The sequence below is a fragment of the Mauremys mutica genome, chromosome 3, assembly GCF_020497125.1.
Source record: "Mauremys mutica isolate MM-2020 ecotype Southern chromosome 3, ASM2049712v1, whole genome shotgun sequence".
NCBI lineage: Eukaryota > Metazoa > Chordata > Testudines > Geoemydidae > Mauremys > Mauremys mutica.
This window is the reverse complement of record NC_059074.1, coordinates 171,550,455-171,576,762: the sequence shown is the minus strand read 5'-3', so window position 1 is coordinate 171,576,762 and position 26,308 is coordinate 171,550,455.

The window sequence follows — 26,308 nt, the reverse complement described above, 5'->3', positions numbered from 1 at the left end:
TTAAAGTATGAATGGAAAGATTTTTTGATAAATGGAATGGCCCAGTGTACATAATACACCGACAGCTGGAAGTGTAACCATGTTGACTGCCCATGTTTAATAACCTCAGTACAAACTAGATAAGGTTCCTTCCCATCATTCCTGGTTAATAAACAAACAGAGCTGGCCCCTCAAATGCAAGAACGACAATGGACAACACAGTTTCTTGAATCAGCACAGTTTTCAGTGAAAAAGAGCAGATTCTTATGCTCAGTCTCTCTCACCTCCCCCACACACATGAAGATGAGTTTTGCATTTATTTCTGAGAGTGGCTATTTCCATGGTCACCTATATTTAAATCAATATCTATTACATGTTAAAATGAAACGTTAAGACACCAACATGTACTGGCAGCCCTACAGGGCTGTGCTAATCTATTGGTATGAAATTTCATGGGGAAAATAGCTTCAAAGAAAGATGCAATCATCTCACTGCCCAAACTATTCATGTTTGCAGAATGTTGGCTTTGGCACTGAAGTTTGCAAAGTTCAGAATTTTGATCTTTAACTTTATCTGAATCAAAATAAACATTTTGAGTTATTCATTTTTAAAAGAAAGAATAGGAGAATTTTGGAGTGAAACAAAGATTATTTTGCATTCAAAAGCATTTCTATTTTTGAGCTTTAAAGACATCCTAGTGACATCTAAATTATTAATATAAAAAAATATAAAAAAAAAATCCTCCAGAAAAACGTTGACATAGAAGAATGTTCCTAATGTTCTGAAGAGAAATAGTGTGAGCCAGTGGATAGAGCATTGGATGGCACACAGGAGACCACTAGCCTGCTGGGTGACATTGGGCAAATCATGAAAATTCCCTGTGCCTCAGTTTCCCAATCCATAAAATGAGAAGAATTACCTCCTTTGTCAAGTGTTTTGAGATCTACAGATGAAAAATGCTACATAAGAAGTAACATTGTTTTATTAAACAGTCTAAAGCAATGCTTCTACTCGTTATTGTAATTGGTACCTAATAATACAGTGATGGGCATTTCAGAAATCTGTAGATAGTAATGTTGTAAGTACAATTGGTTTTCCATCAAATGTTCAGAAAATCCAAAAAAGTAAAAGTCCCAAATTAATCATAAATTGGAAAAATGGATCCTGATTCTATAAAAAACAAAACAAAAAAAAAACATAGCAGCAAAAATACCTAGGAAAATGTCATGGGAATTGTTACATTTTGTTTCTGGACTGAGCTCTTCAGCTCACAAACCCCAATTCCATAGCAGTTTTCCCAGGAATATTCAAAGTTAACGTGCTCTGGGACAACATGATTACATCTCCTTTTTATAACTGGAACACAACTCTTCCTTGGCACAGATATCTAAGCACGTCTTTTCTATTGAATCAGCACAGTTTTCAATGAAAAAGAGCAGGTTTATGATATGCTGAGAGACAGAAGTTGTCCAAAGCCAGAGAAGATATGCCATATGGCCAATATTGTAAAAATGTTGTTCTAATTTGCTGTTCTCTGAAATACCAGCTTCAGAACCCTCCTCTGACCACTTCAAAACTTGAAGAGTTACAGTGGGATATGGCTCCTTGATGCTGAGGACATTCACTTGCATTTGTTAACTCTACTTCTGGTTATTAACAATTTATTTTATCACTGTGTATGGAGTCTACAAGATTATTGTGGATAATTATCCAAGGGGAAAATAAAAATAGTATGTACCTGGTTTCCATCACATCAGACACTCAAGTCTTGTAATCTATAAGGGACTAGGTGCTGAAATCTTTCAGTCAGCCTGGAGAAGCTAAATACAATTTCTGAAAATGACCATTTCTATGCATGATGTTTTACAGATCTTTTAGTGCTCCATTACAAAAATTAATGTTGCATGAACAAATACAGTCCTGGTAAATGGACAGTGACTGTCCCTTCCACTGCGACCATGGAAGCATATCGACAGATAGTTTAGTCTTTGATGGAAGGCAGCTGCTGAATCCTCTCCCCCTGCACTGACTCACAATATAACATTACTAGGAAAAATGTAGTCACAGTTTCTTGCGACAACACCTAAAGCAGCATATATGTAATATACTGAAAAGAGGCGAGGGAACACTGGAAGTTGTAATTACAGTGTTCAAGTGAATATGAAGTCTTGAAATGCCTGAAGTTGGAGTTTAAAAATAAGTTATAGGAAATTGCACGTATTGCATGATTTAATGCAGAAAATATGAGCAGGGCTGCCCAGAGGATTCCGGCGGGACCCTTCCATTCCGGGACCCGCCGCCGAAGTGCCCCGAAGACCCACGGCGGGAGTCCCCCGCCGCCGAATTACCGCCGAAGCAGGACCCGCCGCTGAAGTGCAGCCCGGTCTTCGGCGGTAATTCGGTGGCAGGGGGGGAGTCCCCGCCGCGGGTCTTCGGGGCACTTCGGCAGCGGGTCCCGGAACGGAAGGGGCCCCCCACCGCCGAAGACCGGGCTGCGCTTCGGCGGCGGGTCCCGCTTCCCCTCCTGCCCCGGCCCCAGCCCCAGCCTCAGCCTCTTACCCCCGGCTCCCTCCTCACCCAGAGTCTCAGCGCCTCGCCGGAACAGCCGCAGCGTGCGGCCGGCGGGGCCTGAGCTCCGTCCCGCTCAGAGCCGCATGGTGAGGGGGCAGGGCTGGGAGCTCCGGGCCGAGCGGAGGGAGCTGATCTCAGCCCGGAGCTCCCAGCCCCACCCCCTCACCGCGGGGCTCAGGGGTCCCGGCGGAGACTCGGCGCTTGATGCGCTGAGGCTCCAGGAGCGGGGCGGAGGCGGGAGCCTCCGCTGTTCTCTTGGGGGCCCCTGCGGAGCCCTGGGCCCGGGGCAAATTGCCCCCTTTGCCCCCCCCCTCTGGGCGGCCCTGAATATGAGAGGGTAAGGTAGGCTATAACTGTGCCAGCTACTCTATGAGTGGGTACCCTGCAGCGTAGACAGAGGTTGGAAATGAATGAATCTCTGCAGATACACTTGAACCTTCTCTAAACGATGAAAACTAAAGGTGGTAATTGAAGATATACCTATCTCCTAGAACTGGAAGGGAACTCGAAAGGCCATTGAGTCCAGCCCCCTGCCTTCACTAGCAGGACCAATTTTTTTTTTGTGCCTCAGATCCCTAAGTCGTCTCCTCAAGGATTGAACTCACAGTGCTAGGTTTAGCAGGCTAATGCTTAAACCACTGAACTATCCCTCCCCCAACTAGTATGTTTAGCAAATACATTAGCTAACAAGTGAATTAACATGTTGCTAAAGACCACTTGGCACACATTAGACAAAGATAGTTTTGTTTTTTTTTAAAAAGCATGGCTTGGAGATTTGAGTTTAATTAATTCAAGTCACCAACTAGAACTACTGGAATGGCTCCTTCCACCGTGCCCCCCCCCCCTTTTCTAATTAATGGTTAGGTTTTTTGCTTCTGCTATTCACCTCTCCCCCATTATGCTATAGGAGGCCTGACCACCTTCTTAACTGGAAGTCTTTGGGGTCTTGTTTTAGAAGGAGGGACTATTCATGGGAAGAGAGGCAAGGAGGGTAATAATTGGAGATACACCAATTTCCTAGAACTAGAAGGGACCTTGAAAGGTTATTGAGTCCAACCCTCTGCCTTCACTAGTAGGACCAATTTTTGCCCCAGATCCCTAAATGGCCCCTCAAGGATTGAACTCACAACCCTAGATTTAGCAGGCCAATGCTCAAACCACTGAGCTATCCCCTGTAGGGAAATAGATTCACCAGTTTCCCAATGCTGTGAGCTTTCCAGCCCACACTTGAACTTTTGTGAGTCTGAACTTAGATTTGCAAGCATATTGAATCTCACGCCCAAGTCTTGGACTAAGTGGACTTGAGGGTCAGTGTGAACACTGCACACAACTCTAGTCTATTCTTTGTTTAATATACAGCATAAGTTAAATTACTGTTCAACGTGTGCAGCAAACTGAACTTTTTAAAATTACCAAAAAGCAGAAATGTTTATACAGGTCTCATTCAGACACAGGCAGCTGAACCTGGAATTTAAAACTCTCAATCTACTGGATCCACATCACAAAGCTTTCCCAGAGGAATATGAACAACCTTGAAAGATTTACAGCTATATATTTCAGTCCAAAGTTTCACCTAATCTCATGGCCTCTTTAAAAATTCTGCCCACTTTGTGTGTTTTTTTCTGTTGCTATGCATGTTTGCAAATTCCACCATCTTTTCTGCAGCATTTTGTGCAACTTTTCATTGGTTTGTGTGACAATTATTTGAAAAACTATAGAGGTAAGAAGCCTGTTTACATTTTTCTGAACCCAATGTAGATCCAAAATTAACTTGTTTCACTTTAAGTAAAAATTATTTCCACGGCATAGCCTAAATACTCATTTGTGTTTGGATGCTAATCAGATAGAATAACCACTTAGTAGCCAAAAAAAGATTTAAATTTGTTAACATTAAAGAAAGCCTCCACAATCCATTCATATATTTTCTATAGTATATTATGTTGCCGCCAAAGCCTGGTCAGTTGTATTCATATATGACTAGGTGTAATAGAGATACATCTCCATGTTTACTTATAAAAAATGCGTATACACTAAATGGAAAATTTCTAAAATGATTGTGATAAAAATAGTAAAAATATTGGGGAAAAGTTCATGAAAAATGTGTCAATTTTGAACCAGGTAAAATGGACATACCTTAGAAATTTCAGTAAACCGTTTTCTCATTTGTCTACCATGTCTATGTGGATATGTTCCAGGCTGAGGCAATGGGATAACTTCCCAGAGCTTCTTAGAATACTCTGATAGAAACCTGGCAAGGCAATATGGTAGGTGTGGATATTCAAACACATTTGACATGGAGTCCTGGCATGAATTAAGCTGCATACTCAACCATGTTGCTTCACTGAGTGTGTCATGAATAGTTTTGAAAAAACAAACCAAGCTGTACCTGTAGCATAGGTGTGACCCTAATGAACACTAACACTGAACAATATTCCTTACAACTGGACACTACTTGTACTTGAAATGAGCACACTTTGGGTCCAGAGACCAACATTTAGGTGCCTCTGGTAACCACAGAACCCCCACTCAGCTGCTGCCTAAACCTGTAGGCACCTAAACCTTGTAGATATTAAAATCCCCTAAATTTCAGCAGCTGGGCATGTGCACAGCTACCTAAGTCCTAAGACCACTGAGCAGCTCAGCTCCTATCTCATGCCTAAGCCCAGAAGGGATCCATAAACTAGGTTTTCCCCCTCACCTGCCTTGCCTGCAGGGCACAATCCCATAGGCCTGCTCTAAGCACATGTAACCACCCACAAGAGACAGGAAGAAGACACAAGAGTGAAATCACTGTTCCACATGAGGCAGGGGAGGGACTTGAACCTAGGTCTCCTACAGTGTGAGTGAGTATTCTAACCACGGAGCTAATGGGTAAAAGACTGACTTGATTTAGGTACTCAGCTCCAGGAGAGGGGTCATGGTTGTGAATCCTGAATGGAGACAGGTGCCTAAGTTCCTTGGAGTGGCAGGGCTTTGGCGACACTCATCTCCTCAGCATTTCCTACTGGGTAGCATAAGCAGCTCTCTGCTCAGCTTGCAGTCTTCTGTGAATCCCTTTTTAAGTGCCTAACTACCCCCCCCTGGACACCTAACTCAGCGTTGTGAATTCCATTAGGTGGCTTGACACCTCAAAGTTAGGCACTGCAACACCTAAATCCTTGAGAATCAAGCCCTTATTGCATCAGCCTTGTAAGTGCTGCCTCTTTCCCATTTTCTAGTAGTTCAGATATTGATGCTTAACACACCAAATGTTTGAAAGCACCTAAATTCATAATAGATCTGAGTACACCTCAGAGTAAATCTCTTATTCATAATTCTACTCTATCATATACCTTGAAATACGTGTTAACTACTTATTTTAAACAATCTGTTCCACCTTGTATTTACTTGTGACTCTCTGAGTAAGTTTCCCAAACCCGAAGAAGAGCTCTGTGTATGCACAAAAGGTTCTCTCTCTCTCTCACCAACAGAAGTTGGTCCAATAAAAGATATGACCTCACCCACCTTGTCTCGCTAATATCCTGGCACAGACACGGCTACAAACATTGCATACACATAGCTCACAGTCATACTATGTTCATCACTACAACTGGCAAACACCTGTGGCTTATTAACCACATACTTTGTTGTAGATACTGATGCTGCCAGGTTCAAAATAGCTTTGTAAAACCCATGTGGATTCATTTTAGAGGATGATTTATCCTCAAAGCAATCATCCAGTTTTTATAACGGCTAAAGTAGTTAGAGGCTCATATGATTCCTTCCTGCTCCTTAAAACCTGGGATTTTTCTAGCAGACATATAGAAAACATCAGATTTTACAGGAACATTTAGGCTTATTTACAGTAATTATCCCCTGGTATTGGAGAAACAAGAGATAAGGTCAACTTGCTGTGGAACTTCCACCAGCTAACATATAGAGGCTTCCCCATCCATTAGCGTAGGTCCTGCTGGTTCCAGTTGCCCTTTCTCCTCCTCCCTCTCACCCCTGACTATAAAACCAACTGTCTTCCTTTTTCCTCCTTACTGAAATGCCTAGCTGTGTCCTCTGGAGTAACCTTTAATTAGTAGCCTGCTTGTAGCTATTACATTCAATGTTTGGTTCCTCATGTCTGCCCTTATGTGCTTTGAACTACAGTACAAGAGGATGGAGAAGAGGGACATGCAAATAGCATCAAGCCAGGGCCGCCGGGGGGGGGGGAGAAGGGGGGCAAGTGGAGCAATTTGCCGCAGGGCCCCGGGCCCCGCAGGGCCCCCCACGAGAATATAGTATTCTATAGTATTGCAACTTTTTTTAATGGAACAGGTCTTCAAAATTGCCTTGCCCCAGGCCCCCTGAATCCTCTGGGCGGCCCTGCATCAAGCAACCTGAGTACTGTCCCAAACCTGGACTGAAGTTTGCAGAGAGAATAGAACCAGAATCCACCTGATTTCAGGTGAGATTCATAGGAACCTTTCACACAGCCCTATTCTCTAATCAGAGAGGGACAGGGCCAGTCTTGTTCTCTCTCCCATTGGTTAGATCCAGTCTTTGTGCCCAGGGCACTTAGGCCATGACTCTCCCTCAAGAGTGCGCATAGATAATAAAATCAGAGGGGGGGGGAAACCATTAAAACATTTATTATAATTGTAAAATAAGCAGTTTTATAACCACACTGTACAGAGGTTTGTCACAATGTTCACACCATGGGGCAATAATGCCCTTATACAATAGGTGCTTTGTGGCGATTAAGCCCTCAAGCTTGTATCTAAATGCATTTCAACATTTACCATTAAACCTATCACCACCCGTGATGGTAGTTTTTAGATTGAAAACTAATGATATTCTAAATTCCACAGGCCCAGCCCAGCAAATTGTATTGTATGGTACCTACCTGTACATATACACAGAAATGTATGCATGTGCAGGATACCTGTGTGATACATGTATATTGTATCACACGGGGCAGATTGTCTACCCTGATCTGCTCCTTTGGGGCCACTCAGAAGATGTAGATGGGAATGGAAATCACCCACATGTTCCTTGCTGGGAATTCCCCCTGGGTGAGGGAGTCTCTGGCAAGCACAAAGTGATGGAGAGTCTCTCTCCCTGCTGCTCCTAACACTGGGGTAGTGTTGGAAAAAGGAGAGCTCTTTGTGGGGGGAAGGTTGTAGGGATGGGCAGCTGCTGTAAACTGCACTGGGGCTGGAGCAGAGAAGTCGGGAACCTCCTCTGCTCTGCTATGCCTAGCTGGACTAGGCAAAGAATCTGTCCCGTCTGTGTTTAGCTTGCAGGGGAAGTTGGATGTAGCTTTTACTGAGCCTGGCCCCGTTTGTTAAAATAATCCATTTCCGCTAGGTAAGAGAATCTTTTGCAGACATGCTATGTGTACCTTGGAAAAAGGACGGAATATAATGATGAGTATTGAAAATAGTAAACAAACTTCTGAAGGGGGATATTTGGTTTTAGTGGATGACAGTAAGTTTCTTATTATTATTAAAAATATATATAACAAATACTGTAAGGACTGTAAAAACAAAATGTAGCATAACATGTAAGTTGCCCACCTAAAATGTTTGCAGGGGGATGGGAAATGGTACGCCACATAGTCCTTACGTGTTTTTGAGAAGTCCATGAAAGGCTGGCAAATATAAGAGACTTGGGGTATCTGCCGTTATGTGGTTAGGACACATTTGCTTCCCTTATTGCTGGCTACCAGTACTAGATGCAGTGCTCCACAGTTTGCTTCCAGAAGTATTAAAGAGAAAGCATTGGACAACCATTAGGAAGTTGCAGCTATAGTAGTGAAACTTCTTTTACTTATAGATTTGCATAATCCAGCCCTACTCCTATGGAGAGCTCACAAACTAAAAAGTTTGTGGCATTGGGGTGCTGCCGCATGCCAGGGCTTGAAGTGGTTTCCATCATGTGCAGGGTTTACAGTTTGGTTCAATGGATCTCGGCACCCCCACGGTACAAATTGTTCCAGCACCCCTAGTGTGTGGTGTCAGAAATCACTATTATTAGTCACATTTATCATGGAAGTGCCTAAGGACCAACCAAGAATGGGGTCCCATTGTACTAGGAACTATAAACCACAGATGATCTTTTCCCTGAAGAGCTCACACTCTAAATAGACAAGACAGGCACAGGGTGAGGGTGGGTGCAGAACACAGAGTGAGCAATGTGATGGCAGCAGACACCATATTAGTTCCATTTTTTTCAGTGGGTTTCATTAGGAAGGGGATCAGCTAAATGGAAAGAATAGGAAAAGGAAGAGGGCAAGGGAGAAAAGGGTAAGAGGTGCAGGTGTGGAGTGAAGTTGAGGTAAAGAGACTGAGGGAGAAGGAAGAAGCAGGTTAGAGCAAGCAGCCAAACATCACAGAGCAGAGAACATCCAGAGAAGTTTTGACTGAATGTTTGAAGCCCACAGGTTCGGCTGCTTCTGCAGCTGAGCATACTGGCTGGAGTCTCTGGCTGGTTCCTCCCTGCAATTTTTCTCCATGGCTACACAGGTGCTGGGGATGAGGGAGGAACCACCTGCGTCCTAGTGACCACAGAGTGGGGCAGGACTTCCAAAGAGCAAGTGGTGTCAGTGATTCAGTAAGCGACACTCTTCCTCTTCGAATCAATGCCCTACTGCAGTGTTTTTCGAAAGGCGGTGTGGGCCCCTTTGGAAATCTTAGGCATAGTCTGCAGACCTGAGTGATCTGTGGACCACAGGTTGAAAAACACTACTCTAATGTAATTCCGGAGGCACTGTGCTGTTGGATGTGTAAAACAGAGGATCTAGCCACTTGTATCATTAAAGATTTCAAGATTCTTTTATAAGAGTATGAGTGTTAACCCCAGAGGCTTGGATAAATGTCAGCTTGAAATATTAGTGTACACAGTGCTACCTAAATCCCACCTGGAATTTCAATTAGATAAGGTTTTGTCCTTCACTTCACTACAATGTGTAATATTGCTGTGCTCAGCTACAAGCTGTTGCATTGCACAACAGATATGCCTTCAGTTTCATGGCACGTGAAGCCGGATGAGCAAGCATCTCAGAGAGGTGATTAAAGAAAAGCAGAAAGCCTACAAGGAGTGGAAGATGGGAGGAATTAGCAAGGAAAGCTACCTTATTGAGGTCAGAACATGTAGGGATAAAGTGAGAAAGGCCAAAAGCCATGGAAAGTTGGACCTTGCAAAGGGAATTAAAACTAATAATAAAAGGTTTTATAGCCATATAAATAAGAAGAAAACAAAGAAAGAAGAAGTGGGACCGCTAAACACTGAGGATGGAGTGGAGGTTAAGGATAATCTAGGCATGGCTCAATATCTAAACAAATACTTTGCCTCAGTCTTTAATGAGGCTAATGAGGAGCTTAGGGATAATGGTAGAATGACAAATGGGAATGAGGATATGGAAGTAGATATTACCACATCCGAGGTAGAAGCCAAACTCGTACAGTTTAATGGGACTAAATTGGGGGGCCCAGTTAATCTTCATCCAAGAATATTAAAGGAACTGGCACATGAAATTGCAATCCCATTAGCAAGAATTTTTAATGAATCAGTAAACTCAGGGATTGTACCATATGACTGGAGAATTGCTAACATAGTTCCTATTTATAAGAAAGGGGGGAAAAAAGTGATCCAAGTAACTATAGGCCTGTTAGTTTGACATCTGTAGTATGTAAAGTCTTGGAAAAAAATTTGAAGGAGAAAATAGGTAAGGACATTGAGGTCAATGGTAATTGGAACAAAATACAACATGGGTTTACAAAAGGTAGATTATGCCAAACCAACCTGATCTCCTTCTTTGAGAAGGTAACAGATTTTTTAGACAAAGGAAACGCAGTGGATCTAATTTACCTCGATTTCACTAAGACATTTGATACGGTTCCACATGGGGAATTATTAGTTAAATTGGAAAGGATGGGGATGAATATGAAAATTTAAAGGTGGATAAGGAACTGGTTAAAGGGGAGACTACAACCGGTCATATTGAAAAGTGAACTGTCAGGCTGGAAGGAGGTTACTAGTGGAGTTCCTCAGGGATCGGCTTTGGGACCAATCTTATTTAATCTTTTTATTACTGACCTTGGCACAAAAAGTGGGAATGTGCTAATAAAGTTTGCGGATGACACAAAGCTAGGAGATACTGCTAATACAGAGAAGGACTGGGATATCATACAGGAAGATCTGGATGACCTTGTAAACTGGAGTAATAGTAATAGGAAGAAATTTAATAGTGAAAAATGTAAGGTCATGCATTTAGGAATTAATAACAAGAATTTTGGTTATAAATTGAGGACATCAGTTGGAAGTAACAGAGAAGGAGAAGGACCTCGGAGTATTGGTTGATCACAGGATGACTATGAGCTGCCAAGGTGATATGGCCCTTTAAAAAGCTAATGTGGTCTTGGGATGCATCAGGCGAGGTATTTCCAGCAAAGATAAGGAGGTGTTAGTACCATTATACAAGGCACTGGTGAGACCTCATCTGGAATACTGTGTACAGTTCTGGTCTCCCATGTTTAAGAAGGACGAATTCAAACTGGAACAGGTACAGAGAAAGGCTACTAGGATGGTCCAAGGAATGGAAAACCTGTCATATGAAAGAAGACTCAAAGAGCTTGGTTTGTTTAGCCTAACCAAAAGGCTGAGGGGAGATATGATTGCTCTCTATAAATATATCAGAGGGATAAATATCAGAGAGTGAGAGGAATTAGTTACGCTTAGTACCAATGTGGCACAAGAACAAATGGATATAAACTGGACATTAGGAAGTTTAGACTTGAAATTAGACAAAAGTTTCTAACCATTAGAGGAGTGAAGTTCTGGAACAGCCTTGCAAGGGGAGTAGTGGGGGCAAAAGACATATCTGGCTTCAAGACTAAGCTTGATAAGTTTATGGAGGGGATGTTATGATGGGATAGCCTAATTTTGGCAATTAATTGATCTTTGATTATTAGCAGGTAAATATGCCCAATGGTCTGTGATGGAATGTTAAATGGGGTGGGATCTGAGTTACTACAGAGAATTCTTTCCTGGGTGCTGGCTGGTGAGTCTTGCCCACATGCTCAGGGTTTAACTGATCACCATATTTGGGGTCGGGAAGGAATTTTCCTCCAGGGCAGATTGGCAGAGGCCCTGGAGGTTTTTCGCCTTCCTCTGCAGCATGGGGTACGGGTCACTTGCTGGAGGATTCTCTGCACCTTGAGGTCTTTAAACCACAATTTCAGGACTTCAATAGCTCAGACATAGGTTAGGGTTTTGTTACAGGAGTGGGTGGGTGAGATTCTGTGGCCTGCGTTGTGCAGGAGGTCAGACTAGATGATCATAATGGTCCCTTCTGACCTTAAAAGTCTATAAGTCTACGTGAAGTGATCTCTGTCCTAGGGCCTGATCCAAAGCTCACTGAGATCAGTGGAAAGATTCCCATTGGCTTCAGTGGACTTTAGATAAAATTCACAGTTTCTCTCTCAATCTATTCAATTTATAATGTGCTTGGAGCCATTTGGAATGAAAGATGCTATTCAAATGCATATTGCTTTCTTTTGTGAGTGCTGCAAAGGTCTATCATCCTACTTTGCTGAAGAGATCAGGCATATTTGTGAAGGCTTGTCAAACAGTACGGATCAGTGCCCCCTATACTGGCAAACAAACAGCCCAGCTGTATTTCTAGAGTTCAGGACATTCATTCCTCAAGAAGTTCTGGACAGCCTAGAGTCTAAACCCAAGAGTTTATACTCTGACCCATGCCCTTTCTGGCTGGTGAAAGAAAGTCATGTTCAGAATCTTATACTTCTCTTAAAGCTGTTCAATGGCCTGGGCCCAGCTGTGATGATTTGGGGAGTCCATATGAATTTGTGAATTCTGCTTAATATTGGGGATGGGAATTATGTGTATCTGTGTCAGGCTGCAGACTCCATTTTGACTGTCGAGTTCTTTACCTTCTCTGTTGTAGTGGAATTTGAAAGGCTGGTGGCAATGAGTTGACAATAAAGGGTCATGGGCTTCAGTGCTCACCCACTGAAATGGAATTGCTCCAAACAGCAGGCTGGCTCCTACCCACTGAGGTTGCCTCTCCGGGGGAGGGAACTCCAGTTTCTAGGAAAAGGCAGGTGTTAGTAATGGGAGATTCGATTATTAGAAATGTAGATAGCTGGGTCTGTGATGACCGGGAGAACCGTATGGTGACTTGCCTGCCTGGTGCGAAGGTTGCGGATCTCTCGAGGCATCTAGATAGACTTATGTGTAGTGCTGGGGAGGAGCCGGTGGTCGTGGTACATGTAGGTACCAATGACATAGGGAAGGGTAGGAGAGATGTCCTGGAAGCCAAATTTAGGCTGCTAGGGAAGAGACTGAAATCCAGGACCTCTATGGTGGCATTTTCAGAAATGCTCCCAGTTCCACGCGCAGGGCCAGGTAGGCAGGCAGAGCTTCAGAGTCTCAATGCGTGGATGAGACGATGGTGTAGAGAGGAGGGGTTCACATTCATTAGGAACTGGGGAAACTTCTGGGATGGGAGGAGCCTATACAGGAGAGATGGGTTCCACCTAAACCAAAGTGGAACCAGACTGCTGGCACTAAACATTAAAAAGGTTGTAGAGCAGTTTTTAAACTAGGAGATGGGGGAAAGCCGACTGCTGCGCAGGTACGTGTGGATCGGACACAGACTTCTCTTAGGGGAGAGTCTGATGATAGAGAATCTCCAGGTTATAGTCAGGAGCAGAGGAATGAGAAGTATAATGTAAGGGCCGGATCAGATGACAAACAGTCACATAAAAAAGAATCTGGCACATCAGAAAAAGGCAGGCTAATAAACAGGGACAAGTTTTTAAAGTGCTTGTACACAAATGCCAGAAGTCTAAATAATAAGATGGGTGAACTAGAGTGCCTTGTGATAAAGGAGGATATAGATATAATAGGCATCACAGAAACCTGGTGGACTGAGACCAATCAATGGGACACAATCATTCCGGGGTACAAAATATATCGGAAGGACAGAACAGGCCGTGCAGGGGGAGGAGTGGCACTATATGTTAAAGAAAGTGTAGATTCAAATGAAGTAAAAATCTTAAGCGAATCCACAGGTTCCATAGAGTCTCTCTGGATAGAAATTTCATGCTCTAGTAAAAATATAACAGTAGGGATCTATTATCGACCACCTGACCAGGACAGTAATAGTGATGATGAAATGCTAAGGGAAATTAGAGAGGCTATCAAAATTAAGAACCCAATAATAGTGGGGGATTTCAATTATCCCCATATTGACTGGGAACATTTCACTTCAGGACGAAATGCAGAGATAAAATTTCTCGATACTTTAAATGACTGCTTCATGGAGCAGCTGGTACGGGAACCCACAAGGGGAGAGGCGACTCTAGATTTAATCCTGAGTGGAGCGCAGGAGCTGGTCCAAGAGGTAACTGTAGCAGGACCGCTTGGAAATAGTGACCATAATACAATAGCATTCAACATCCCTGTGGTGGGAAGAACATCTCAACTGCCCAACACTGTGGCCTTTAATTTCAAAAGGGGGAACTATACAAAAATGAGGGGGTTAGTTAGACAAAAGTTAAAAGGTACAGTGACTAAAGTGAAATCCCTGCAAGTTGCGTGGGCCCTTTTTAAAGACACCATAATAGAGGCCCAACTTCAATGTATACCCCAAATTAAGAAAAACAGTAAAAGAACTAAAAAAGAGCCACCGTGGCTTAACAACCATGTAAAAGAAGCAGTGAGAGATAAAAAGACTTCCTTTAAAAAGTGGAAGTCAAATCCCAGTGAGGCAAATAGAAAGGAGCACAAACACTGCCAACTTAAGTGCAAGAGTATAATAAGAAAAGCCAAAGAGGAGTTTGAAGAACGGCTAGCCATAAACTCCAAAGGTAATAACAAAATGTTTTTTAAGTACATCAGAAGCAGGAAGCCTGCTAAACAACCAGTGGGGCCCCTTGACGATGAAAATACAAAAGGAGCGCTTAAAGATGATAAAGTCATTGCGGAGAAACTAAATGGATTCTTTGCTTCAGTCTTCACGGCTGAGGATGTTAGGGAGATTCCCAGACCTGAGCTGGCTTTTGTAGGTGACAAATCTGAGGAACTGTCACAGATTGAAGTGTCACTAGAGGAGGTTTTGGAATTAATTGATAAACTCAACACTAACAAGTCACCGGGACCAGATGGCATTCACCCAAGAGTTCTGAAAGAACTCATATGTGAAGTTGCGGAACTATTAACCAAGGTTTGTAACCTGTCCTTTAAATCGGCTTCGGTACCCAATGACTGGAAGTTAGCTAATGTAACGCCAATATTTAAAAAGGGCTCTAGGGGTGATCCTGGCAATTACAGACCGGTAAGTCTAACGTCGGTACCGGGCAAATTAGTTGAAACAATAGTAAAGAATAAAATTGTCAGACACATAGAAAAACATAAACTCTTGAGCAATAGTCAACATGGTTTCTGTAAAGGGAAATCGTGTCTTACCAATCTATTAGAGTTCTTTGAAGGGGTCAACAAACATGTGGAAAAGGGGGATCCGGTGGACATAGTGTACTTAGATTTCCAGAAAGCCTTTGACAAGGTCCCTCACCAAAGGCTCTTACGTAAATTAAGCTGTCATGGGATAAAAGGAAAGGTCCTTTCATGGATTGAGAACTGGTTAAAGGACAGGGAACAAAGGGTAGGAATTAATGGTAAATTCTCAGAATGGAGAGTGGTAACTAGTGGTGTTCCCCAAGGGTCAGTCCTAGGACCAATCCTATTCAATTTATTCATAAATGATCTGGAGAAAGGGGTAAACAGTGAGGTGGCAAAGTTTGCAGATGACACTAAACTACTCAAGATAGTTAAGACCAAAGCAGATTGTGAAGAACTTCAAAAAGATCTCACAAAACTAAGTGATTGGGCAACAAAATGGCAAATGAAATTTAATGTGGATAAATGAAAGTAATGCACATTGGAAAAAATAACCCCAACTATACATACAACATGATGGGGGCTAATTTAGCTACAACGAGTCAGGAAAAAGATCTTGGAGTTATCGTGGATAGTTCTCTGAAGATGTCCACGCAGTGTGCAGAGGCGGTCAAAAAAGCAAACAGGATGTTAGGAATCATTAAAAAGGGGATAGAGAATAAGACTGAGAATATATTATTGCCCTTATATAAATCCATGGTACGCCCACATCTCGAATACTGTGTACAGATGTGGTCTCCTCACCTCAAAAAAGATATTCTAGCACTAGAAAAGGTTCAGAAAAGAGCAACTAAAATGATTAGGGGTTTAGAGAGGGTCCCATATGAGGAAAGATTAAAGAGGCTAGGACTCTTCAGTTTGGAAAAGAGGAGACTAAGGGGGGACATGATAGAGGTATATAAAATCATGAGTGATGTTGAGAAAGTGGATAAGGAAAAGTTATTTACTTATTCCCATAATACAAGAACTAGGGGTCACCAAATGAAATTAATAGGCAGCAGGTTTAAAACAAATAAAAGGAAGTTCTTCTTCACGCAGCGCACAGTCAACTTGTGGAACTCCTTACCTGAGGAGGTTGTGAAGGCTAGGACTATAACAATGTTTAAAAGGGGACTGGATAAATTCATGGTGGCTAAGTCCATAAATGGCTATTAGCCAGGATGGGTAAGAATGGTGTCCCTAGCCTCTGTTCGTCAGAGGATGGAGATGGATGGCAGGAGAGAGATCACTTGATCATTGCCTGTTAGGTTCACTCCCTCAGGGGCACCTGGCATTGGCCACTGTCGGTAGACAGATACTGGGCTAGATGGACCTTTGGTCTGACCCGGTACGGCCTTTCTTATGTTCTTATGTTCTTATGTTCTTACCCAGGAGAAGCGGCCTAGCAGCGGAGTCACTTAGTAAGGATCCGGTATCACCTAGAAGTTAATTAAGGAGTCACCTGGGAGCAGAGGCAACATGTGTGTGGAGGTGACACAGGGTCATGTGCCCTCCCACCCCCAGATTTCTGTCAGGGATTATATTTTTATTTCTTTTTTTGAGGGGAGGAGTTCAAAATATGTGCCCTCCCCCCACTATCAAGAGTTACATATTGCCTCTGCCTAGGAGGGGGAAGTGATTAAAAAAAAGAGCAAGAGCTGATCTATTTGGGGTCTTTGGCGATTTTCACCAGCTGAGGGAAGATGAGGGAAGCTTTTGCAGGAGCCTGATGAGTAGGGCTGCAGATTTATCAAAGCATTTTGATCAAAAACCGTGGAGCAGTCATGGTATATTTAGTAAAAGTCACGGTGTTAGTGGTTAAAAATGCCCTGACAAATGAGGGCAGCAGCACCCTGCACCCCAGCACTACAACCCTAATCCCGGTCAGTGGGGGGGCAGGAGGGGACAGCTTTGGAGAGTGAGCCCATCCTGCACTTACCCCAGGCAGTGTCAGCGCCTGTGTTCCCCACGGCTTGGCCCAGCTCTTTGCTCTTTGTCCTAGAGTGTCAGGTTTGCAGCACCAAGTTTGTCCCCCTGCACCATGCCGGAGGAACAGATGGGCCAAACCTGAGTGGTGCTGCAACCCCGCATGCCAGGTTGCAATGCCTGAAGTGGGGAGCTGGGCCTGACTTGCAGGACAGGAGCCATAGGAACTGAAAAAAGAAAAAAAAAGTCACTGATAAATGGGGGGGGAAAATCACACTATCCATTATTTTTTTTACTGCTGTGACAAACCTGAAGCCCTACTGATGAGAGAGGGGAGAACCCTGCCTACCTGAACTCAAAGAGTCCCCCAGAGAAGAGTGAGCTAGAGTGAGGTGCCTTGAATTCATGGATGTTTATTGTCTATGTGATCTGTTCTCTCTTTGCTTTATCTGGTCAGAAAAGAGCAATGGTGTTTTGGAATCTTATGAAGTCTGTCTGTGTATATTAAGCCTCTACACCACCTACGTCCTTGATGAGGTAAACCAGACAGCTCACAGTCTGGGTGTAGTTCTGGAAAGGAGGTGTTTAAGCTATAATGGAAGCTTGAGGGGACAGCACTGATTCCAGGGACTGAGAAGTGAGCTGTGCGGTCTAAGCTCTGGGGATGGATCTGTACCCGGAGAGTGTGCCTAGGGATCCTAATGAAGGGAAAGTGCCTGGACTCTCTTCAGGCTCCAAAGGGTTAAAACACATGGGTTCCAGCAGCTGGGATCCCTCACAGCAGCCTGAATGGCCAAGAGGAAGCGCTCTGACCAGAGCTGTGACATCAGTATATCTAAAAGATAACTAAAGCCCTGGCACAATGGAACTTACTATCATAGGGGTACAGATGAGCTGTACCATAGACACAGCTTTATGAGGGGCCAGTCAGAGACCATGGAATGAACCAGGAACTAAGGACCACCACAGACCTCACCACATTCTTCTTCAAGTGCAAGGCTCATTTCTTCAGCCTGCCTTCACTATCACACAGAAGCATTTTTTTAAACTACCAAAACACTACACTGCACACACAATTTTCCCCTTGGGAAGAGGATGACAGAAGGAACAAACCACTTGTGACAGATATTAATCCCACCACTTAATTTACTGCTGGAAGTTGCTCAGATACTACAGTGGTGAGGGCGCTATTAGAAGCTATATAGAATACAATAGTGCGAAGGTTGTTATAATCTGAATTTTGCTGTTCCCCCACATCAGTAGCAATTGATTAACTTGAGATAATTCCCAAATTAGAGATGGCATTGATGCACTTGCTGTCAAAAATATGCATGTGCTGATTACCGTGGGTTACAAGCACAAAGAAGATATTAAAAAAAAACCACACCCTAAAAAATGTTAAAATCTACTTTGTTAAACAGAAACGTTTTTTTAAATTGAACCATGACTTTCTTCATTCCTCACTGTTACCTGCTAAGACATGTTCTTTCCACAGAAAGAAAAAGATCATTTTACCCACACGAACAGATTTTAAATTTCCACAAGATCATTTTTTACTTGCTGAGTAAAAGATAAGACAAGACCATTGCAGAGAAACTAAATGAATTATTTGCAACAGTCTTCAGGGCTGAGGACGTAAGGGAGATTCCGAGACCTGAGATTCCCAAATCACTTGATGATTACCTGTTCTGTTCATTCCCTCTGAAGCACCTGGCATTGGCTACTGCTGGAAGACAGGATGCTGGGCTAGATGGACCATTGGTCTGACTCAGGATGGCCATTCTTATGAGTCTCACTTAATATCAAAACTAACACTGATGATTTAAAAACTCCATGTTTCTGTCTCTTAACGAAATACTCCTTTCATGCAAGTGCTAATTTGCAATTTCCATTGCAGTTTTTTTCCCAATGTTTCCTGGTCACCGTTCAAGCACAGGTTTTGAGTTATCATGGTTTCATTCAAATCCAGTGGTATCACATGACTTTTAAAGTCTATGACTGACATAACTGAACTCCTATGGCTAATTAGCCTGTTAGTCATTACTTCAATGAGACATGTCATAAACTTTCATTATATGTTTCAGTAAGAGAGCTGAAGTCCACAGATAGACTACCCTAGAATAACGTATAACAAAGAAAATAATAGATTCCACTCATGGAACATTATTGGTTCCCTGAAAAGTGCACACCCCCTGAACATTTTCTATACTTTGAAACATGGGGCTTTTCCTAATAAACCATACCTTGTGGGAGGGATGTGTTATAACCATGATGGATAGCTATATCTAGACATCTGAATTATATATTGTATTACACGTCTCAACTTCTGCCCAATTTTGTTATGAATAAATTTTGCTCATTTTCCGGAGTAGATAGATCACCAGCATGGTCAAATTGTAGTAAACACTAGAAGTGCGTCATTACCAACCCACCCAACTAAATATTAATGTGTGTTTAAGCAACCCAAAGGGTAGGTTTACACTTACCTTCCGGGTCGACGCGGTGAGTTCAACTTCTCGGAGTTCAAACTATCGCGTCTGATCTAGACGTGATAGTTCGAACTCCGGAAGCGCTGCGGTCGACTCCGGTACTCCACCACTGCAAACGGCCGTGGCGGAGTCGACGGGAGAGCCGCGGAGTTCGACCCCGCCGCGTCTGGAGGGGTGAGTAGGTCGAACTAGGGTACTTTGAATTCAGCTACGCTATTCACGTAGCTGAATTTGTGTACCCTAGTTCGACCCCCCTTCTTAGTGTAGACCAGGCCTAAGACAGCACACTTGTCCCTCTCCAACCCGTTCTGATTAAAAGTAGGAAAACCTTGCTGAAGAGACAGTGTATAGTGGCAAGCTATCTGTACACAGGGACATCTGAGCCACTCTCCCACCACTAAGGTTTGATGCTTTCTGGCTCCTGTCCCAGAAAAACTACAGAGCAGGGTCTCTGATGTTTTAAGAGAGCTAGACAATTTTCAGCTTATGCTCCCACAGAGGTCTGTAGATCCAGATTAATGTTCACCACCAGCTCTAGTTTGGCCTGAGGGTGTGTAAACAGACTGCACTTCCTCCTGGGAAGTGGTAGTAAAATGATATGGTGGAACTTCCAAAAGTACTCATCATTGGCCTAACTCTGTTCCCAGGAAGTCAATGGGAGTTGTAAGAATAAATAACCATTTTGAAAAATGTGACAATTTTCTTGCACTAATTTTAGCAGTGTCAGTCTCTTGTTGGTTCTCCACTAGCTGTGAGGAAAAAAAACACACTGACAGAGCATTATGAAACTGACCACAAAAGTGCAGACCCAGTGATAAATGAAACATATCAAAGCCAGGCAGAGGAAATAGGATACTTTCAAAAGAGACTCCCTTTTTTGAGAGGGTTAATCATACAGTGCTTCACCCTATCCAACAGAAAAATGAGCAACTACAGTAAGATACAATCATTGGGTCAATTGTCTCCTCAAATACATTTATCTGAAGACAGAATTTGGCCATAAATATAGCTATTTGAAGATTGAACTATCCATAGACCATCAAAGTTAAATAAAAGTAATGGAGACTTATTCTCTTTTCATTACGCAAGTTTCACAAAATTCTAATTCCTTTGATGTAAACAAAACTATTCCTGATTCACATTGCTGTGAGAAGATAGTATGCTGCTTACCTGGGATGCTGCAGACCAGGAGGACTACTAATTTGCATCCCCAGTAGAATTATTTTGAAACCATTTTCTCTCCCAGCAATTTGCTTTGGAAGTTGATCTATTAGAGATGGCCAAAATTTTTTGGCAAATAATTTATTTACCCACAAAAATGTACTTTCACTCAACCTGCAACTATTTGTGAATTCATGTTGAGTTTACCGATACTTTTCACATAACTGAAAATCAAAATGGTTACATAACATGGTAGTGCCCTCTTAATAACAGTGGTGAGGGCACTCACCTGTGATGTAGAAGGCCTTAGTTCAATTCCCCTCTGCCTACTCTGAAGAAGAGATTTGAACTTGGATTTCTCCCTTATAGGCGATGCCCATAGCCACTGAGCCTAGTGATATTCTGGTGCAGGACTCTCTCAGCCTTTGATGTTGAAGCTGTTCCACTTGATATCACTAATTAATAGTCATTGAACCAGGGATGAGTCTCCAATCTATCAGGAGAGTGCCCTAACACCTGGGCTTTCTTTCCCTGGCCCAATCACTATTCACAGCAACAATTCATAGTCACTCTTCTTCCCTTCCCCCCATTCTGTGAATCTCATCCTCCTTTGCTTTTGTTGAAATGACCAAAATTAAAAAAACAAACAACAAAAATGAGTCAAGTCAAACAAAACATTTAATTTGACCTGCCTCAAAATGTTTTCCAATTTTTCAATTCACCAAAAATTTTGAAAAAAAAATTGTTTTGGTTTGACCTTCCCCCCCCTTCCAATTTTTGAAACTGCCAGCCAACCAAAAAAGCCATTATTTGCCTAGCTCTATATCTAATGTACCTTCACCCCATACAAGGCGTGTGCCATAACAACTAATTGGCTGCCATAAATCATAATCATTGACATCTTGGTATCATGAATAAAATAAGCTTTTGTTTTTTAATTTCATAAAGTTTAACCTGTGTTAAATTTTGCTAAGGCAGAAGAGATTTAATGCTAGGCTTTAAGTTGTAAGGATTCAGTTGGATATTTCACATTACATGATACATGATACATGACAAGCCTTGAAACAACCCAGACTGATCTAACCTGATTACTCCAAGGTTAAAATTATTCCTGCAGAGGATTAACATCTGCTTCTAATCATAAGGAGATATTCTGATCAGAACATGCTGATTATCACTTTTAAGGAGAAAAAAGAGCTAGGTTTGTTTTAGGCAAATCTGCTAATTATGGTGCTGTCATGAATAGCAAAGTTGTTGGATAGGGTTTTAATTGCCTGCCTCCGGACCAAGTTTATTTATTTATTGTTGTTATTCATTGAGTAGATAAATATTCCTGGATGCATATAGGGCAAAAATTACAAAAAAGAGTCATCTCTCTTTTGCAACCCACAAAAGTAACCTATGCAAAATGGATTTAATGAATGCAGCTGGATACTCACATCTTTAGCTAATTGCAGGCACAAATCAGCTCCTTAGAAACATAGTTACTCAGATTTATGTCTCCAATACATTTGGTGTGTGCAAACAAAGTGGGTTCAAATTTTCTAAAGGGCAGAGTCCCTTCTGTGGTCTTTGCACCTGCTGTAAAAAAGGGGTTAAAAATATGGGTGAAAATTTTGTGGCTGCTAATTGTTCTCACAGAAACTGATGCCAGGTCTCAGCCCTTTTATTAATGTACCATAGGAGAAGGTCTAGACTATGTCTTAGACAACACACCCACAGAGGGATGTGATAAAGCCGTTGCACTCCTGCCTGGGCTTTATGGAGCTTGGGTCTAGCCATACAGAAGTAGGGCTACTTGTTCACTGGGTAGAGAGGGGCAGAGAATGGCAAAACTTTGGCTCCACCACTGCTACTCCTTTTCCAAGTAGCTGAACCAGGGTAGCATGTGTGGGATGGAAATGAGGGTAGTAATGTACTAAAGCTCCTGTTTTACAAGAGCAAAGAAGAGGAAACATGGGAGGAATTGTGCCTCAGAGGTGTCTTCTGAGTCCCCATGTCTTCTTAGGCTACTCCTCCTGAGGTAGCGCAGCTCGCAAACCACACCTTGTTCAAGGCTGTGCCTGAAACCACAACATAGCCTTTGTTAATATGGGATCTTTGGGCTTGATCCTGTGAAGTATGTGAGTAACTTTACTAAGATAAGTAGTCTCATCGCTAACATTTGGATTATTTATGTGCACAAAATTACTCACATGTTGTTTGTAGTGTTGGTCCCAGGATATGAAAGACACAAGGAGGGTGAGCTAATCTTTTATTAAGCCAGCTTCTGTTGGTAGGAAAAACCTTTCCCAAACTCAAAGAAGATCTCTGTGGAAGTTTTTCTCTCACCAACAGAAGTTGCTCCAATAAAAAAATATTACCACCTTCCCACCTTGTCTTATTCACATGTGAGTGTTTGCAGGGACTGGGCTCTCGAAATGGTCTATAATTGTTGATGTATATATTTATTCATTGCTTTCTATTTACATGTAAAGTTTAAAAACTGTTTTAATGGGCTTATTGAGGCTTTGTATTGCAAAGAACACCACCACCCCCATTCCAGGTTTCTATTACTCCATAAAATGATTCACATTATTATAAAAATTGGATTTCCATATTTTAAGGAATTATAGGATCATTTTGAAAATTGGATTAGAATGAAGAGGCTTAACATTCTTTAGTAGTTTTACACAATAAAGACATCATTGTAGGAATCTATGGGTAAATTGAATGTTTACATTGAACTTCCCTGACCACCCAGAAAGGACCTTGAACAAAGTGTTACAAAGTAGCTTGTACATATAGAATAATTATGGTCTTTTTTCTAATTGCTTCAATGAGATATAATAATATATTACTCAAGTTACAAAATTGTAACTTGTATAATTGTAACACTTCAGCCCTCACCACAAAAACATAAAACTTCAGTGAATTTTGCTAATGTATACACTGTATAGTCTTATCCTCAACTTCAATAAGGGCCCCCCGTCCCATCCCTACAATATTACATAGTGTATTTAGCCTACAGTTATCTGGAAGCTTTGGGCTGAGTTAATCCTCTGAGCTGACTCATTTAATTGTAAAAAGAGTTTGAAGATCAATGCACAATAAGCTCCATACACAAAAATCTTTTCTACCAAGGCACAAATACAGAGCAATAAACAAACTGATTAACTTGACCAAAAATAATATGCAGATGTTACCTCTATAGTTTCAACTGCATTGTAGCTAAATTAGTGGAACACAGATTTATGAGTGTTTAAACTCTGAGACTTAGCAGGATATCCCTTTACACAACTATTCTGATAATTACTTATAGAAGTTTAACTAGCAAAGGATGATTCCCAACTGTTTTACCATTGAAAACTGTAGGACTCTTCTTGTTGGCTGGCACCAAACCTCTCCCCAGTCCCAAAAACACATTTGAAGATTCAGGATTGAAAGGAACCCTTTTTGCCCTTTTACATTAGTAAAAGATAGTTTCTAGAACCCTTTAAAAACTTTTTCAAGACTAAGTGTTAGTCAAGCCAATTTGTGAATTCCGTGAAAAGCTGTAAGCCCATGTCTCTTGTGGTATCCACTTTGAGTTTTGTGTGTCCACCCTGTTAACATCAACTAATGCTGACTAAACTAAAGCTAGCTCAACTTAATATTGTCTTTGTTTAGTCCTTTGTATGCAAACACTTACAAGCTAAACACTTTTAAAGGTCTTTAGTTTTGCTCAGTAAATATTTGACTATAAAGATGAAAGATACAATCATACTCATGTTTTAATTACCTTTCTTTTAAAAATTTGCCTTTATCTCTTACTTATCTCTTTCTATTGTTTGAGGTGTCAGAAAATGAGATGTTGTTCGAACAGGTGGAGTTTGACCTTTAACTCTCCAACTCTTAATTACCAATCAATTCAAGTGAAATTAAGGGGAAACCTGAGAGACATAGCTATATTTTTTAGGAAATGCACTGTTCACATGTACTTTGCCAGAACACAAATTGGTAAGTACATGATTTTTCTATATGACCATGTCTTTTATTTCCAGGGAAATTGTATGTAAAATATAAGACTGACAAGAACCTGAATAAGAATCCAGGGGCCCCATCCTACAACATGATGACCACCTTCAACTCCCACAGGGGTTTATGGGTTTGGAGAGTATTAAACTCCTCACAGAGGTACTCAGCACTTGGCAAGAATGGGCTTAGGTTCCCTGTTGCTGGTACAGCATGAGCGGCAAACATCAAAAAAGTTGGTTCAGATACGAATCTGAAAGTTCAAATGCTTATCTAAATCTTACCCAAACCAACTGAGTTTGTACCACTGGGAATCTATTCTGCAGTAGTGGCTCAGGGCCAAGACTCACCAAACTCAATGGGAATCATCTCTTAATCCAGTGGTCACCAAACTTTTCCTCTCGCACCCCCCGGGCTGGGAACAGAGTTGCTGCCAGGCTGCAGCTGAGAGTGGGGGCTGGCAGCCGAGAGCAGAGGCTGGTGGCCGTGGAGCCTGGGCCACAGTTGTGGCCTGGGGCTGGGGCCAGAGCAGAGCTAGGGGCAGGGCGAGGCTGGGTGTAGCTCCCTCCCCACCCCTTTGTGGGAGCTGGCCCAGGCCCCGCTGCCCCACCCGGACGTTCCTCTATGCCCTCCTAGAGGGGTGCTCCCCATAGTTTGGGGACCACTGTCTTAGTCAGTACTACAGGAATAAGGCCCTTCACTTAGAAAAAGATTCTCTTACAACCTTTTCTACACTTCCAGGAGAGTCTCTCTCACAGTATATTTCAGAACAGCTGGAACTAAGAAGTGCAGAGCTGAAAAGAAAATTAAAAATAATGAGGGGATAAAATTATCTGTACTTTGGGGTTTAGCCTTGTTTTGGGAGGAAGTTTCAGGTTGGTTTTTTTTCCAACTGATTCCCTGCCCCTAGCATTTATGAATTCATCGTACTTTGTAAAAGTACACCTCATGTTCCTCTTTTGGTCCAGTTTCTATTACTCATACGTACATTGAGCAGTACCTTAATTCTTCAAATAGACCTTTGGTAACAATGTAAAGTACCATTCAACAGGAGTGTGGCTGACAGAATCTAGCCCTTTCAAAGTACTACAGTGCTGAAAAAAAATACAAGAATGTATCATTCTTCAAATCTATGGAGTTTAGTATTTGAAATACTGCTGTTGACTTCCATTTTATTCCTTTTCATTTAATAATATATTTACTATGCAGAAATGGGCTAAGGAAATTCCACTTACTCCAGGTTATGGAACACACTTTAAAAATAAGGTACATAATGTGGCATGTTATAATGATATGAATGACTGATTTAGAGCAAAATTCTGTACTATCATAATATGAGAGGAATCATGTCTGTGCAGAATATAAAAATATGTCCCTTACGAGGGGACAACCCTGCTCCCTATACCACTAGACCCATTAGCCCAGTGTGGTAATCCTCAGTCACTCCTGCTGTTGGACATAAGAAACTGTGTTTACCCTAAATGGCTGCTAAGCACCAGTATTTTTGTACAAGAGTGGCTGGCCAAAGTTCACATCTTTTCCACTAATCCAATTATTGATCACAGGTCACAATCTGGAATAGGGACCCATTGTACTGGGTGCCAGAAATACTCACATGTTGGGGAAACTTCTGAAAAATACATCCTCATCTAAAATATCTCTTTGTGCACTTGCTGCCATGCACAACCACCATCTATTAGTTATTCAAACGACTTCTACCTTACAGCAATTTAGAAAATAGAAATAATTCTTTTACT